The sequence below is a fragment of the Microtus oregoni genome, unplaced genomic scaffold (genome assembly GCF_018167655.1).
Source record: "Microtus oregoni isolate MIOR12 unplaced genomic scaffold, Mior012 000159F_ref0000335, whole genome shotgun sequence".
Taxonomy (NCBI): domain Eukaryota; kingdom Metazoa; phylum Chordata; class Mammalia; order Rodentia; family Cricetidae; genus Microtus; species Microtus oregoni.
Genome location: NW_024544814.1, coordinates 742067 through 758977, shown reverse-complemented (window position 1 = coordinate 758977; position 16911 = coordinate 742067). Strand labels below are relative to the sequence as shown.

At 41.0% G+C, this 16911-nt stretch overlaps 1 pseudogene; it reads left to right on the top strand.

The window, feature by feature from the left end:
* The first annotated feature begins 13503 nt into the window (after nt 1-13503).
* Nucleotides 13504-14447, top strand: LOC121445101 (annotated as a pseudogene).
* Nucleotides 14448-16911: the final 2464 nt, after the last annotated feature.

The following is a 16911-nucleotide window of genomic DNA, read 5'->3' as shown; positions in this document are numbered from 1 at the left end:
CAAAACGGCAGCCTACAGAATAGGAAAAAATCTTCACCAACCCCACATCAGACAGAGGGTTACTCTCCAAAATAAGCAAAGAACTCAAGAAATTGGTCATCAAAAGAATAAATAATCCAATACAAAAATGGAGTACAGACCTAAACAGAGGAATCTAAAGTGGCTGAAAGACACTTAAGGAAATGTTCAAAACCCTTATAGTCATCAGAGAAATGTAAATCCAAACAACTCTGAGATTCCATCTTACACCTGTAAGAATGTCCAAGATTAAAAACACTGATGACAACTTATGCTGGAGAGGTTGTTGGGTAAAGGGAACACTCCTGCATTGCTGGTGGGAATGCAAGCTGGTATAGCCGCTTTGGATATCAGTATGGCGATTTCTCAGAAAATTAGGAAACAACCTTCCTCATGACCCAGCAATACCACTTTTGGGCATATATCCAAAGGATGCTCAGTCGTGCCACAAGGACATGTGCTCAACTATGTTCATAGCAGCATTGTTTGTCATAGCCAGAACCTGAAAACAACCTAAATGCCCCTAGACCAAAGAATGGATTAGGAAAACGTGGCACATTTACACAATGGAGTACTACACAGTAGAAAAAAACAATTACATCTTGAAATTTGCAGGCAAATGGATGGAGCTAGAAAACATCATTTTGAGTGAGGTAACCCAGACCCAGAAAGACAATTATCATATGTACATATTCATAAGTGGTTTTAAAACATAAAGCAAGGAAAACCAGGCTACAAATCACAATCCCAGAGAACCTAGACAACAATGAGGACCCTAAAAGAGATATACATGTATCTAATCTACATGGGAAAAACCTTAGGGGTGGTTATATTATGAGTAAATTGGGAGCATGGGGACCATGGGAGAAGGTTGAAGGGGAGGAGAGAGGCAGGGAGAGAAGCAGAGAAATTGGGAAAATTCCAGAGATGATGAGATTTGGCCCTCTGGTTTATCAGAAGAGGAATTACACAGTATTCTACAACTTGGAATCAAATGTCAGCCAAGTAGGGAAAAGAGGTGCTTTTCAAGTTACCAGCTAAGGTGGGGGAGAAGCAGTTGTCTGTCCTGTGCACCAAGATTTCTCCCTGTTCCCACATGGAGAAATGCAATAAAGGCTGAAAGAGACCAAGACCAGTGGAGAAGGAGGCAGGTAGGCTGCTTAGACCCTGGGCTCACACCATCTAGTGCCCAGTTAATTGATCTACTTCCGGCTCTCTGGAGCAATTTCTGGGCAACTCCTTGGCTTCCTGTTTCCCTCACAAACAGGTACACAGATTAGAGCCCATCTGAAACCATTGAGAACCTCCCAGATCTCAAGATAGGGAAGCACAAGGGAGCCAGAAACTGTTAATGCAAAGCTGGAAAACCTCTGCAGAGAAAGGGTGGTCATGGCTGACAATATATCCTTGAAGCAATACCTCTCAACTTGCTTACAGAAACCAGCCTGACTGGCTGCAAAGAGAGGAAATAAAACAGACCCCAGCTATGATCCACAGGCATCTCCATATACGGCGAATCCCAACTACTAAAGGACCCAGAGGCAAGTTCTCTGGTCCAAGTATTTTACCCTGGAGGAGGTTTAGTGTTGCTAGTTTTCTTTTCGACCATTTTTTCCTTTTATTTCTTCTTTTTCTGGGTCCTGTCTAATTGTAAATTTCTTTATTTATTTTGGTTTTTTGAATCAATCTTTTGAGGCTGGGCTGCCCCAGAACTCAATGTTTAGCCCATGATGACCCTGGAATTCTGATTCTCCTATGTGATGTGATTACAGGCTTTAACCACCAAGCCTGGCTGTAGTGATCTGAAAGAAAAATGTCCCCCAAAGGGAGTGGGACTATTAGGAGATGTGACCTTGTTGGAATGGGCATAGTCTTGGAAGTGTGTCACTGGGGGAAGGCTTTGAAGTCTCGTGGTCAAGCCATGTCTAGTGTTGCATTCACCTCCTGCTTTCTGCCAATCCAGATGTAAAACCCTCAACTCCTCCTCCAGCACCATGTCTGCCTACATGCTGCCACGTTTCCTGCCGTGATGATAAGGGACTAAATTTCTGAATCTGTAAGAAAGCAACCTCAGTTAAATATTTTCCTAAGAGTAGCCATGGTTTTCTCATCACATGGTTTCTCATCACAGCAATAGCAACCCTAAGTCACTGGCTATCTATATTATTTGATTATTTACCTCTGTCTATTTCTCTTCATCTTTCTCCCATTCTTCTCTTTCTTCCTTCCTTCCTTTGAGAGAATATTTCATTATATAGTTCTGGCTGGCCGCAAAGTCACGAACATTTGCCACCTTTCCTAAGTATGGACAACCACTCCTAAGGTTTTTCCCTTTTTAAATCTTAATTCTTTCTTTCCTCCCCCTCCTGGAATAGGTATAACAGGAAAGGGAAGAAGGAAATCAGCAATAGGACTCAAAGATTCTAATACCTACTTTGGTTGGACCAAAAGCTAAAGCTTTTTGTTTGGAGTTCCATGAAACACTGAGAATTTCTATAAGAGATTTTTGAAAAGGAATGCTAACATCACAGACAGGCTTACATCATCACGTCAGGGAGAGACCAGGCTGACATGGCAGAGTAAAAGTCCCTTCTTCCTTCTTATAGAATTCATAGGAAGAAAGATGGGAAGTAGATTGGGAAGTTCCCTTCTTCGGCCTGCAGTTGACTATAGCTAAGATTAAGCAGTCACTGTTCAGTTTGGGCTTGATTCAATCAGCTCCAGCTGCAATGTGGAGCTAAGCATATCGCTCATACTAAGGAGGTTCACATACCCATATGGCCTAGGCAGGACTTAATTTAGTGTCAGCCTGAGTGACCAAGGGACTGCTTTCACCAATATCATCACAACATTAGACAGCACAGTACAGAGTAAGCTTCCCTCATTGCGGGTGACAGAGGGTATCAAGAGCAAGCCATTTACTTGGAAATTAGTGGCAGACTGGTGAGGCGTAACACTGTACAGACCCTAGAAGCCCCACCTCCATGCTACTGCCTCCAGATGGAAACCCAAAATAGACCCCTCACCAAGTAGGGACATGTGGCCCCTGTATATGTCTTGTGACTAGCAACACCTGTGGCTGCTTGCAGTGTTCCTGGTACTTGTACCACAAGCACATCTGAACAGGCAGCCCATAGCAATGACATCCTTGACCTAACCCAGAGCTAAACAGGTCACAGTGGGCTGAGGGCTCGGAGTATATGATCCAACACTGAAGAGTTTAAGATTAGAAGCCTGGAAAGGAGTATGAGGATGATTTCTACCAGAGATTCTGCCTCCTGGACAATAAAAATCCTGCCCTGCCTCTGGTAGTGCCCCATCTCAGACAAGAGGCTGCCGGAGATACCATTGCTCATCTCAACTTCAGGTAGAGATTTGGGGTGACGGATTTCTCTTTTCAAGGGTTTCTCCACATTATGCTATATAGCACAGAAACTGCAAATATGGGACCAGCTTACACTTGAACCACACTCCAGTGCCAAAGCAGAGACAATGCACCAATAGCCCAGCCACAAGCACCATATCCTTAGGGCCCAACTTCGTGCTCAAATAGAGGATCTGATTACAGAATCAGAGAAAATAGGCAGGCTGCTTAGAGGACAGCCATAAAAAAGTCAGATTATTAAGAAGAGAATAAATATGTAATCCTTCAGTGAGAAGATAATGTCCCCTATCAACTAACGTCAAGAAATTTGAAGCAGCCCTAAACTCTCACCTAATGGTCAAAACAAAGCCAAAGAAACAGATCTAATAGTGGTCCATGTGGACAACTTGTCAGGTAAGGGGTTTAAGAAGCTGTTTTAAGGAAACTTAATGAACCTCAACAAAACATAGAGAAGTTATTCAATTATGCAATGGAGACATTAAAGAGGAAGATGGAAACAATTTAAGAATTCAGACAAAAGGGCTAATGGTACACATCATTAATTAGAACACATAAGAGAAGGGGACAGGAGGACCAGAATTCAAGGCCAGCTTTGGCTATATAGTGAAGTTGAGGTCCACATGGGATAAGTGAGATCCTAACTTTGTAAAAACAGAGAGAGAGAGAGAGAGAGAGAGAGAGAGAGAGAGAGAGAGAGAGAGAGAGAGAGAGTGTGTGACAGAGACAGATCAACAGACACAGGAACACACATACATGGAGGAATCCTTGATCTGAAAAGCAAACTGGGGAGACTCTGAAATTGTGATCAAAGACATCAGTAGGAGAGCCAAAAACACAAAGAAAACATGCCAGGGAGACTGCAGATAGGTTTCTGGAAAAATACACTGGGGAGGTGCAGTGAAGAGGAATGAATAAAGATTACTTTGGGGAAGCATTAATATATTTAAGATGAGGTAGAAAAAGCAAGGCATACTGGCAAATGCCAAATCAGTAAAAAAAAAATCTATTCAAACAGGTATTAACTTGAATATCTGAATTTACTGAAGAATGAAAACATTCAGGTCACAGGAAAGTCAAAGGGCACTAGACATTTGAACCTCTCATTTATTAAAAAAATTACCTTAACCATTTTGAAGACTTATTTTACTTTTATTATGTGATTGAGTGTGTACACATATGTAAGGAAATGTGCACAGTGAGTATGAGTGCCTATGAGGGCCAAAAGCATCCACTAGGACCCCTGGAGTCACAGGAACTTATCAGATGCCTAACATGGTTGTCCTCTTTAAGAACAGTATGTACCTTTACCCTTGAGCCATCTCTCCAGCTCCAAATTACCTTTTGTTGTGGGACGTCTTTCAGTTGGCTATGAATATGTGTTGCGCTCATTGGTTGATAAATAAAACTGCTTTGGCCTACAGCAAGGCAGGATAGAACCAGGTGGCAAATCCAAGCAGAGATACAGAAGAAGGGCAGAGTCTGGGAGACGCCAGCCAGTCGCGGAAGAAGCAAGATATAGAAAATAAGGTAACAAACCACAAACTACGTGACAAAGCATAGATAAAACATATGAGTCAATTTAAACATAAGAGCTAATTATTAACAAGCCTGAGCCAGGCAGTGGTGGAACGCACCTTTAATCCCAGCACTCGGGAGGCAGAGGCAGGCAAACCCCTTTCTTAAACCAGCAAGAGTAACACATCTTCACAATGCACAAAAAGATTGTTCCACAGCAGTTGAAATTATGAGTGAACCCACGTGAGCCTGGAACCTTCTGCTGTGGAGGCTTAGCATGTCTTCAGGAGATAGAGATTTATACTGATTATCCACTTGATGGCAATATTTAATTATTACTTATTTAGAATAAATATAGAAAACTCATATGAATATGTTCTTTTTCTGAACACATATATATTTCTTAGTGATTGAGACAAAATCTCCTGAACATTTCATTACATACCTTGCTTCTCTTGTCCTGTCACAGTGATCTTTAATGTCTTTGGCCAACAATGCCATTTGGAGTATTTTATCTGTCAGTCCTGATAATTCACCTCCCCTGAGAGGAGGTTGGACATTTGCTCAGGTCATATATTGACCATGTAAAGTCTTACCAGTGATTGTATTTGGAGTTTTGCCTTTATTAGGATTTAACTTAGTCCAAGAATGGTATCTTGTCCTTCAAAACAGAACTGTTCACTGAGAAAGTCATGAGTCATTCTTTGAAGTAATAAATCACATGGATGTCCTGTAGTCCAGTTAGGTTTTATTCCTATATCCTTATGAGCTTCATCTTGGAGCTCTCTGGGTAATAACAAAATGTTCTTACTTTTTCAAACATTAGGTAGAGACATTCAGTATAACATAAAATGTCTCAATCCATGTCCCTACACAATACTAATGGTTGGTTACAGTCAAGTTCTCTAAATGTCTGAATAGACATATTCTAAACATTAAATTCTAGAAATGTTCAGAACATTAAATCACACTGTAGTTAATCAGTGAAGTATCGTGTGTGTGTATGTGTGTGTGTGTGTGTGTGTGTGTGTGTGTGTGTGTGTGTGTGACCTTGCATGTGCAGAGGTCAGAAGAACAAGAACGTGTAGGGTGTATTGATCAGTTTCTGCCTTTCCCTTTTTGAGACAGGCTCTTTCACTGAATCCAGAGCTACAGTGGCAGTTCTCCTTCCACCACATGTGTTCCAGGAATACTATATAGTTCCTCAGATTTTGTGGCTGGCACTTTTACAAGATGAGTCATCTTACGGGCCCTGCTATTTATTTATTTGTCTGTCTGTCTGTTTGTTTGTTTATGTATTTCACGTAGCCCGATCTTGCCTTGAATTCTGGATCCTCCTCCCTCTACCTTCCATTAGAGGAGTACACCACCACACCCAGCTTTAAATTTGTCTTTAAACTGAAGTCCTTTTTAGTTGAAGTTACAGTATTGCTACATGTTACAGAAAGAGAACATAACAGATAAAACACAAGTTAATTGAAGCAAAGAAAAAAATAAAGATCAGAGCATACATTAATAAAAGAGAAAAATAGAAAAGTATGATGAGGCAAGAGAAAGAAAATAAATTAAGATTAGAAAATAGACCTGGTGATAGTGGTGCATACCTTTAATACCAGCACTTGGGAGGCAGAGACAGACATTTCTCTGTGAGTTCAAGGCCAAGCTGGTCTACACTGTGAGTTCTGGGATAGCCAGGGCTACACAGAGAAACCCTGTCTCAAAAAAACGAAAGAGAAAAGAAATTCGAAGTATGGGTGAAACAACCACTGCCTGAAAAAGATATGATCCTGTATGTAGAAGACTTTTAAGGTTACATCAAAAAATTATGGGATAGTGTGTTTGGTGGCACATGCCTGTGATGCCATCAGTTACCCACCAGCTCACAAGTTCTGGTGCAGGGAAAGCATGAGTTTGAGGACAGCTAAAACTGTGTAGGGAGACCCAGACACAAAACCAAAATGAAACAGACAGAAGAGCTACTGGGAATAATAAATGAATTCAGCAAGGTTACAGTCTAAGCTACAAACAGCACACAAAATAATAAACCAATTCAGCAAGGTTACACTCTAAGCCACAAAGCAGCACACAAAATGAATTGAGTTCTGGAGGACAATAGAGAATTATTTGAAATGAAATTCAAGAGCACAATCTCATTTACAATATCTGTTTAAAATATCGAAGAATAAATATAGCCAGAGATGAAAATGTCTATAATGTAAACTATAAGAACAATGTAAAAGGACACAAAAATGGAAAGGCATCCGGTATTCATGAAAATGCCCTCACTACCAAAGTGAATTACAGATTCTCAATGAAATCTAGACTAAAATGCCAATAACAATCTTTATAGACCTTAAAAAGTTTGGCTCTTTTCTGAAGGGAAGCAGGAAGAGTGAATTGGGGGAGAGGGGAGGTGGAGTGGAAGGAATGGAAGTAGGGGAAACTGTGGTCAAAAAAATTATAAAACATAAAAAAATGTTTTGATAAAAAAGAAGCAATCAAAGAAATGTTGAACAAAAATAACAAAATTACACCATCTAATTTCAAGATATATCACTAAAACTGTAGTAAACAGCATGGTCTTGGAATGGAATGCTAACAGTGACCCACGGAATAGAAGGGCCCAGAAATAATCTTCCTCATCTACAGCCCACTGATTTTCAAAGCAGCATTCAAAATACTCATTAGCAGAGCCTGGCAGCACAAGCCTGTAATCACAGCTACTCTGAACTCTGAATTAGAAGAATCACAAATTTAAGGCTACCCTGAGAAACTTAGTGTGAATTGAGGTTTTCAAAAAGAAAGCACACTTCAAACTTAAGGTAAATTTATCTCCATTTACTCATTAAAGATACCTGAAGAGCTGGGTTAACACTTCTTAACAAAATCACACAAGATCCCTAACAGTAACAATACTTATGATGTTTCCTATCTAAGAACTGATTTCATTATTAAGTGAGTATTTATAATATTCTATAGTCAGGTCAGCCAGGAGTAGAAAAATTATGAATGCCATTCACATTCTACCAATGAGAAGCAGGTGAGCAACATTACGGAACAGCTGCTAGTGGAGGCCCATTTCCTTCTCTGCTTGTAAAGTGAGAAATAAGATTTTCTTGTGCTTACACAACCTAGTAAATTCTGAATTCTCACAAGTCTCACATCTTGTTTCTATCCCTGTTTAATGTCTTGTATGTGAAAAACAACAATTTTGTTTAAAAATATATTTAAAAAATACTGTATTTCTCTGAGTGCTTCTGTAACATAACCATCCATTTACCTCCCCCAGCTAACATACTGTACAATGCCAAAACAACACAATCAAGCTAGTATCCACAAATTTGAATTTAGATAAATTACATGATAATAACTTAGGTATAATAGAACAATATTTCTGAAAAATTAGAGTTACCCACTCTACATGTGGGTTCAGATACGAAATCAAAGCCTCTGAAAGAAAAGCTAAAATTGAACAATAGTAGATTATCTTAACTACTCCAAGTATAAAAATAATATCTCATAATGCAAATGATTATACACATGGGGAAAACATATACATGTGAACACCTATATGTGAAGGAGCATGATGACACACGTAGAAGGGTTTCTGTTTGCTAGGGTGCCACTTTGCTCATCTGCTATTTTCACTTTATTAGTTCCGACTGTGTTCTTAAAGAATTATTTTATGTGTATGTTTGAGTACATATATGTGCACCATGTGTATGCAGTTGCCCACAAGGCTTTTATCGAATGCCGTGGATACGTAGCTACAGGCCATTGTGAACTGCCTGGTGAGCATTCTGGGAATTGATTCTGGGTCCTCTGAAAGGGAAGGTAAGTGCTCTTAACCACTGAGCTGTATTTCCACCCTCAGACTATGTTTTAGACAGTTTAACATGTAATACTCATATTAAATATTACATGCAAATGTCATGCCAAATCTAGAGGAGTTCAAAAATCAAACCTAGATCAAAATGGTTAACAGATTTTCATGTTATGATTATAAACCATGTTGTATCTGACAAAAGTAAATATCCAGAAAATGTAAATACCCTAAAGTTCAAAAAAACTAACAAAATTCAGAACCAAAGGTGTCTTATGATTTCAATTTCTGTGACAAAACACCATTACCAAAAAAATTAAATTGAAGAGAAAATGATTTATTTGGCTTACACTTGCATAGTACAGTTCATCACTGAAGGAAGTCAGAATAAGAACTCAAACGACACAGAAACCTGAAGGCAGGAGCTGATGCAGAGGCCATAGACAGAGGGATGCTGCTTACTGTCTTGCTTCCTCTGGCTTGCTCAGCCTGCTTTCTTATAGAACCCAGGACCACCAGCTCAGAGATGACACCACCCACAATGGGTTGGACCCTCCTCCACCAATCATCAATCAAGAAAATGCCCTACATCTGGATCTTATAGAGACATTCTCTCAACTGAGACTTCCTCCCTTCAGATAACTCTAGCTTGTATCAACTTGGCATAAGACTAGCCTGCACAGAAAACTAATCACAATGGTTCGTCTCTGTATCCCTTAGCACTCAGGAAGCTAAGGCAGGAGGATTGCCCAGATTTTGAGACCAGGAGGAGTTCCAGGACACTCCAGGCTATAGAGTAAGACATTATCTTTTAAAATATTATCCCAACCCCAAATACCCAATTGAGAAGTCAGCAAAAGGAGGTGGGTGGTCCTTGGACTTCCCACAGGGCAGGGAACCCTGATTGCTCTTCGGGCTGACGAGGGAGGGGGACTTGATTGGGGTAGAGGGAGGGAAATGGGAGGCGGTGGCGGGGAGGAGGCAGAAATCTGAAAGAAAGAAAGAAAGAAAGAAAGAAAGAAAGAGAGAGAGAGAGAGAGAGAGAGAGAGAGAGAGAAAAAGAAAGAAAGAAAGAAAGAAAGAAAGAAAGAAAGAAAGAAAGAAAGAAAGAAAGAAAGAAAGAAAAGACATGCAAATGGCTAATGGATATATGGAAAAATCTCAACATCACTAATCACAGGAAAATGCAAACCAAGTCCTTCTCATTCTAGTAAGAATGCTACTATCGAAAAGTCAAAAGATAAACATGTGCTTCCCTGGGAGACCCCAATAAAAAGTTCTTGCCCACATTTTTGCTCTTCCTTTCCTTCTGACCAACCACAGAGCCCTTCCTTTGCTCTCACATGACATGGCTCAGTCTTTTGTACTGACATTTATGAATGTCTTTTGAATGACAATTATCTCCTGATTGTTTCTAACCACTATGACTAAAGAACAGTAGTGTAGAACATCCCGAATAGGAAGAGGATGGTTTGGCTTCTCTCTAGGACAACATGTAACTAAATTCCTTTGCTTAGCAACACTGCAAAGGCACCTGCAGGCACCAGAAAGATACTTTCAGTGATTCTTTGCAATAAGATTCCTCCCCAAATAGAAACATCGTTCCCTTTAAGGCCTTGTTATGCCCAGCTTTATACACAAACACACACACATACACACACACACACACACACACACACACACACACACACACACACATTCCTTTATAATGCCCTCCCTCTCATCTTAAGGCCCAAACAATGATATCAAGGCCCATCATTTACACTGCTGCTATAGACTTGCACTGCTGCAATTAATGCCTTCTTTGCTTTGCTTTTGCAGCGTATTGCTGTGGCTTCCCACCCTAAATTCACCCCATGGAGCTCATTTTTCCACAAGTGCTGGTGTAATCTGAGTTAATCACTTGGATCCAGAGTTCCCTCTTGAGGGCACTCCCTTTACACTGACTAGATAGACTAAGTTAAAAAAAAAAAAAAAAAAAAAAAAACCTCTTCCAAATAGTGAAGTGCAATTTACCTACACGTGTTTTAGAACAAGTCTGATGAACGAGCCTGCTCAGTGAACAGAGCAACACTTATGAGTGGTGGGACATCTATTGTCGTTGTTTTCCTATCCAGCTGGACCTATCCTGTCGAGTAGGAGGAAAGTACATTTCAGAGCCTCTTGTGTGTGGCCAGCCAAACCTCAGTGTGAGGTTTCTACAAGCCTAAGCAAGGCCCTTTCCAAAGGTGGTGTGGCTATAACCGAGTCCTCTGTTACCTTAGCTATGTTTTGGTTCTTTCTCACATCCAGTGGGGAACAGAAGATCACATTGCAGCAAACTAAGGTTCATTGTTCACAACTCTAAAAAAATAGAGAAATCAGTAGAAAGACATACTTTTTTTATCGTTCTCCTAGAACTCAGAAGACATAAATCCTCAGTCTCTTTCCATTTTACCCATAAAGGTATTATAATTTACAGAAAAAAATCAAAGACAGGAAGTATGCATGATGTAGACTCATCAGGAAACCGAAACTATTAAAATTGATAGTAAGTTTCCGGGAAGATGAGCTATTCCACAAGTGCAAAGGCTCCTTAGACTTGATGCCTAGTCACATTCCCAGCATAGAATTTTCCAGAAAATTCTAATCCTGAGGGTTCCTATTATAATCACAACTTGGAACTCAGAGGCAGAATGCTTAATAGAAAGGAAGGAGAGAACATTTTATCTTATCATGCCTACATCCTGCCCCATTCACCCACTCAATATATCCTGCAGCTCACTCAGAAATGTAAAGTGCCCTGTTAGATGCCTCCAAATTAAAAGTAAAAATGAGTATATAGTTCAGTGGTTGACGACTCCCTGAGCATAGACAAGATCCTATATTCAATTTCTACTACCACAACATATATATGTGCATATGTATTTGTTATATACAATGTTATATATTATATAGAAAACAAATTATACATAGCAATCATACAACAGTCCACAACAGGGGAAAGAGGTAAAGGGGGAAAGAAGCGTACAGGGAGGAAGAGGGAAAGAGGATACAAAAAGGAGAGAGTAAAAGGGGTAGAGAGGTAGAGGAAGGGGGAAGGAAGAGCTCAAAAAAATTGGATTTCCAACCTGCCTCCGTGAACTGTTCTCCACAGTGTATGTTTCAAAACAGAACCTTCATATTTTCTAGAAGAAATAATTTTGGATGAATTTAACTTGCTAGAGGAAGCCATATTTTGCGCTCAAAAATCTTTATTATTCCTAATGAAACATCACAGGGGATCTAGCTCAGTGCTCTAGGCAAACAATGTTACTAGGGGACTGGCAAGTTTGCCTAGAAGTTGAGTTCTCTCTCTGGGACTCACAAGGTGGAAGGTGACAACCAATTCTCAAGTTTTCCTCTGACCTCTACAGTGGTACGTGTCTGCTTGTATGCATATGTATATACACATTAAGTTAATTAATCAATTAATTAATTAATGTGCCTGATATACCAGAAAATATATTTTGTTGGGCTGCAACAGGATTTGGGTTTTTTTTTATTTATTTTTTATTTTTTTGGTTTTTCGAGACAGAGTTTCTCTGTGGCTTTGGAGCCTGTCCTGGAACTAGCTCTGTAGACCAGGCTGGTCTCGAACTCACAGAGATCCGCCTGCCTCTGCCTCCTGAGTGCTGGGATTAAAGGTGTGCGCCACCATCGCCTGGCGATTTGGGTATTTTTTAAACACTACTGCTGAAGCCGGGTGGTGGTGCACACCTTTAAACTCTGCCTGCTTCTGCCACCCAATTCCTGGGAATAAAGATGTGAGCCACCACCCACTGGTTTAACACTGAAATTTCTGTTTGCTTTAGATGAACGGGTTCTCAGCCCCCCCCTGCAGATCCCCCACATTGCTTCAGCTCGGGGCCTCGTTCCTCTCTTCTCCTCCCACTCTCTGCTTGTTTGTCCAGCACCGCCCCTTGGTCTGGCAGAACTCTCTGCTTATTGCCACTTTGCCCTCCTATTGTGTATTTGCCAGGCTTTCTCTTTGCGCTCAGCATCCCCTTGCCTTGTGGTCTCACCTACCCTCATCTTGTTTCAAATTGTTCACCTCTTGGTCTCATTTCACCCCAGGGTCTCACCTTGCCTGGTGACTCTGTCTTCCTCACCTCACCTTCCCTGGAGGTCTTTTCTCAAGATACAGTCTCATCTTCTAGTCTGGCCTAACTTCCTGGCCTCGCCCCCTCGTGCTACCCCGAGGCTCTAAGCGCCTCCCAGTCTCACGTTGCTTCCTGACCTCGCCTTATTTCCTGAGCTCTGGAGTCCAGTTTCGCTGCTGCAACGCCCAGTCCAGTCTAGCCTCTTCTGACTCTGCGTCTCATCTCGCCTGATTCCGTGGTCTCCGGACCTGGCTCCGGGTCTCATCTGGCCCGGCTCCGGGATCTCATCTCGCCTGACTCCAGGTCTCACCTCGCCTGATTCCGGGATCTCGTCTGACCTCATTTTGGCTGATTCCGGGGGTTTCATCTGACCAGCTCTGGCTACCTCGGGGTCTCATCTCGCCTGACTCCTGGTTTCGCCTCGCCTCATCTCGTCTCTACATTTTGCCTTGTTTCCCGGTCTTGCCTTGCTTCAGCCCAGGATTTCGCAGGTGGTCTCGGCTTAAGGTCTGGTCTCGCCTTGTCTTACCTTGCCACGTCTTCCCTTCCCTTTCGGTCTCACTCCAAGGCCTCGTTGCCTCCACATCTCAAGCTATCTCTCACCTTTGCCTCACATCTCTGCCTTACATCAGAATCTGGCCATGCCCTTGCCCAGTTTGTCCCCTGCCGGGTCAGCCAACGAGAGCAGCCCAGAGGTCCAAGAGGACAGCCTGGCTGCTGCCAAAACAGAGGGAGCCTTGTGGCCTGCAAGCCAGGGCTTGCCTTCTGCAAGCATCATGGCACCTCCAGCTGGCAACGAGGGCCAGTCCTCTAGTGGGGATGTGGAGTCTCAGGAATGCCTGGAGTCCCAATCTCCCAAAGGGGCAGAGAAGGCAGAGGTGGAGTCTGACCAGGAGGAGAACCTCGTTCCTCTCTCGCAGCTGACTCCCTACATCTCCTGTTACATTTGCAAAGGCTACTTAATAGATGCAGCAACCATCACAGAATGTCTCCATAGCTTCTGTAAAAGCTGCATCATAAAACATTTTGAACATAACAACAAATGTCCAAAGTGCAACACTGTGGTGCATGAGGCCAAACCTCAAAATAGCCTGAGGTTGGATCCACAATTACAAAACATAGTGTACAAATTGGTGGCAGGTCTAGAGGAAAAAGAAAAAAAGCAAAGACGTGAATTCTACAAAGGAAATTGTCTGGAAACACCCAAACCTGCTGCTGTTCTGCAGCCAGGCCCTTCAAGCGAAGGGAGCACTAAAAAAGTAGAATAGTGCCTTAGTTCACATGAACCTGATATGTCCTGGAGGCTATGGGCACTAATGCAGACATTGGACATTGTAAACCACTGAAGATAAAGTTTGTGCGAGTCTCAGGACATGCAACCACTGGACATATAGAAAAACTTCTCAAAAGAAAAATGGACCTTGCTGCAGCTTATAGGGTAGATAGCATGTGCGGTGGGCAGTTGCTGAAGGACTTTCAAACTCTGCAAGAAGTCCAGTGTACAGTAGGGGATGCTGGGATGCAGGACGGTCAGCTAGTCCTTTATTACAGTGTTGTGCTGTCTCCTCCCAATGTGACTCTCTAGGGGTGGTATGAAGAGGCAGAAAGTGAGAAGGCCTCTGAAAAACTGCATCTTACTGAAGAGTTCAGAAAACGTGGAATCCCCCTAGAATATGTACTGTTTCTGACACACCTGTCTCCTGCACCCGAGATCCAACATTTAAGGCACAGCTTGGAACAATAGAACATGTTCGTTCGTTTTGCTGCAGGCTGTAGGAAGCACTCAGAGCTTGAGAAAAAGTCGAATATCAAGTTTGAAAATTCTTTTGGTTTCGGAACACTTTAAGGTTTTTTTTTTTTTTTGATTACTGTCTTTTAGAAAAGTTTCTTATAGTTTTCTCCTCTGTTGAACTGGCTATAAGTTGAACAATCAACGCTCCGTTTTTATCTCACCACAGGCCCAATCAGGAACAAACCAGTCATGGGTTTGAACTTGTGAAACAGCGAGCCAAAATGGATTAATCACTGCACTTGTTTCTTGCAATATTAGAAGGCTAAGTAACTTCTCATCAAGTTGGTTGTTGGGATTTTCCCCTGTGGGATGGCATCAGTTGATTTTCCTTTTGGAAAACGAAGTTTGCTTTACATGGATATTCAAAGCCAGCTTTGTTGAATTGTGGAGTAAACTTGCTGTCCAAGGCCAACATATTTGGCTATGTTTTTATTATTGCCATATTTTAAACTTAGCCTTTTTACAACTTGCAACACTCCTGAAGAGATGCTATTCAGTTCTAAAAGGTATGAATTGTTTTGTGTAAAGGAGACTATTTCTTGTATGCTGTATGACTTGAGCCATAAACCTTCAGTGTAGTAGGACATTTTGGTATGTCTTAGAATAAGAGGTGTTCCTTGGTGAATTTTATACACCATAGGTGTTATCAGTGGTGGCTGATACCTTGTAATGACACCACTTCTGAAATGGAAAAGTCCAGGTGAATCTGGAAAGTTACAGAATATTTACTTAGTGTTTCTTCAGAAAATCAGCTTCTTTGAGTATTTTAACACTGCCTGGGGGAACCAAGCCCCAGCAGCACAGGGCTCAAAGGGAATCCAGAGTCAGCAAGTACTGTGACTTTTCTATCTGAGGGGGTTTGAGAAAAACACTAACACTTTCTCTTGATGGTTTCTTTTATTTTCATTTCCTATGTATTCTTTTTGTATTGTATACTTTTTTCTACAGCTTATATACCCCAACAAAGTTTTACAGGCAACATAGTAATTACAGTGTTGTTACATTCTATTTTTCAAGTGAATGATTATAATGAATACAGGTAAAAACATGTTTTTCATCTTCCTTACATAATGAAACATTTTATATATTACAGGTAAAAAGCAAATTATCCCAAGAATCCATGTACATTCATACCCAAGCAATTTGTTGTAGATTAACTGTGTAGGCAAACAAAATATGCTTCTCAATCAGGTTTTTTACTGTCAGGCTACATTTTACAGTTACAAAGAAAGGGCCAATTACTTTATTGCTTATCTTGAAAGGTAATCTTATAAGGAATCTCAAACTTAAACTTTTATATATGAAAAAGAGTCAGCCAGTTACACTTTAAATCTTCAGGGTTCATAGCTATTGTATCTCTTATATCAATATAGTAGCCACCAGCAGTTTCTTATATCAGGAGACTAAGGGCAGAAATGGGTAAATTGAGTTAATCATCACATTTAGTGTAGCCCAAATAATAAAAACCCATAGACAGATATTGGGGTTCAAGCTAAAGATCAGAAAAGCAAAGCAGCCAAGCCACTAGCTCTTAACTTCTACCTCAGACCAAAATCAGTGATCCTGCCTCTACAAATTATTAGAATGAGACTGAGCTGAGACTTGTCTCTTCCTGTCTTATATTCCTCTTCAGTGCTGGGATTAAAGACGTGCACCACCACCGCCTGCCCTCTATGGCTGACTAGTGTGGCTGCTGGGATTAAAGGTGTGTGCCACTGCTGCCTGATCTGTATGGCTGGCTAGTGTGGCTGCTTTGCACTTTGATTTTTCAGGCAACCTCTATTGTTTAAAACACAAATAATTTATAACATTATATTTCTCATTTTTGTCTAAAAAGGCTATAAATAAGAAACACTATATACAGTAAGTACAATAACTATATATAATATATAGGCAATAAATACATCAACAATGTCTATCCCATTTGCATTTGACAAATTCAGAGAAAATACTCCATATCTTATTTTGATGAGTTCAAAAGGTTGGACCTAATTTACTTTCTATTCTAATTTGCATTATCAAATTATCTTTTCGTGTCTCTCAACCTTTTACACTTTATACCTCTTTAGTGAGTTTCTTCTCGGAGTCTGCTAAACAAGGAAAACTATAACAATAACTGTCTAGTCTTCAACTACCTCGGAGAACAGAGAAGGGAATAACTGAGTAAGCAGGAAATGCAAACAAAAGATTTCCAAAAATGTGAGAAATAACAGGAAAAGCTGACTGCCTGAACAGTCAACCAAGGATGCTCTGCAAC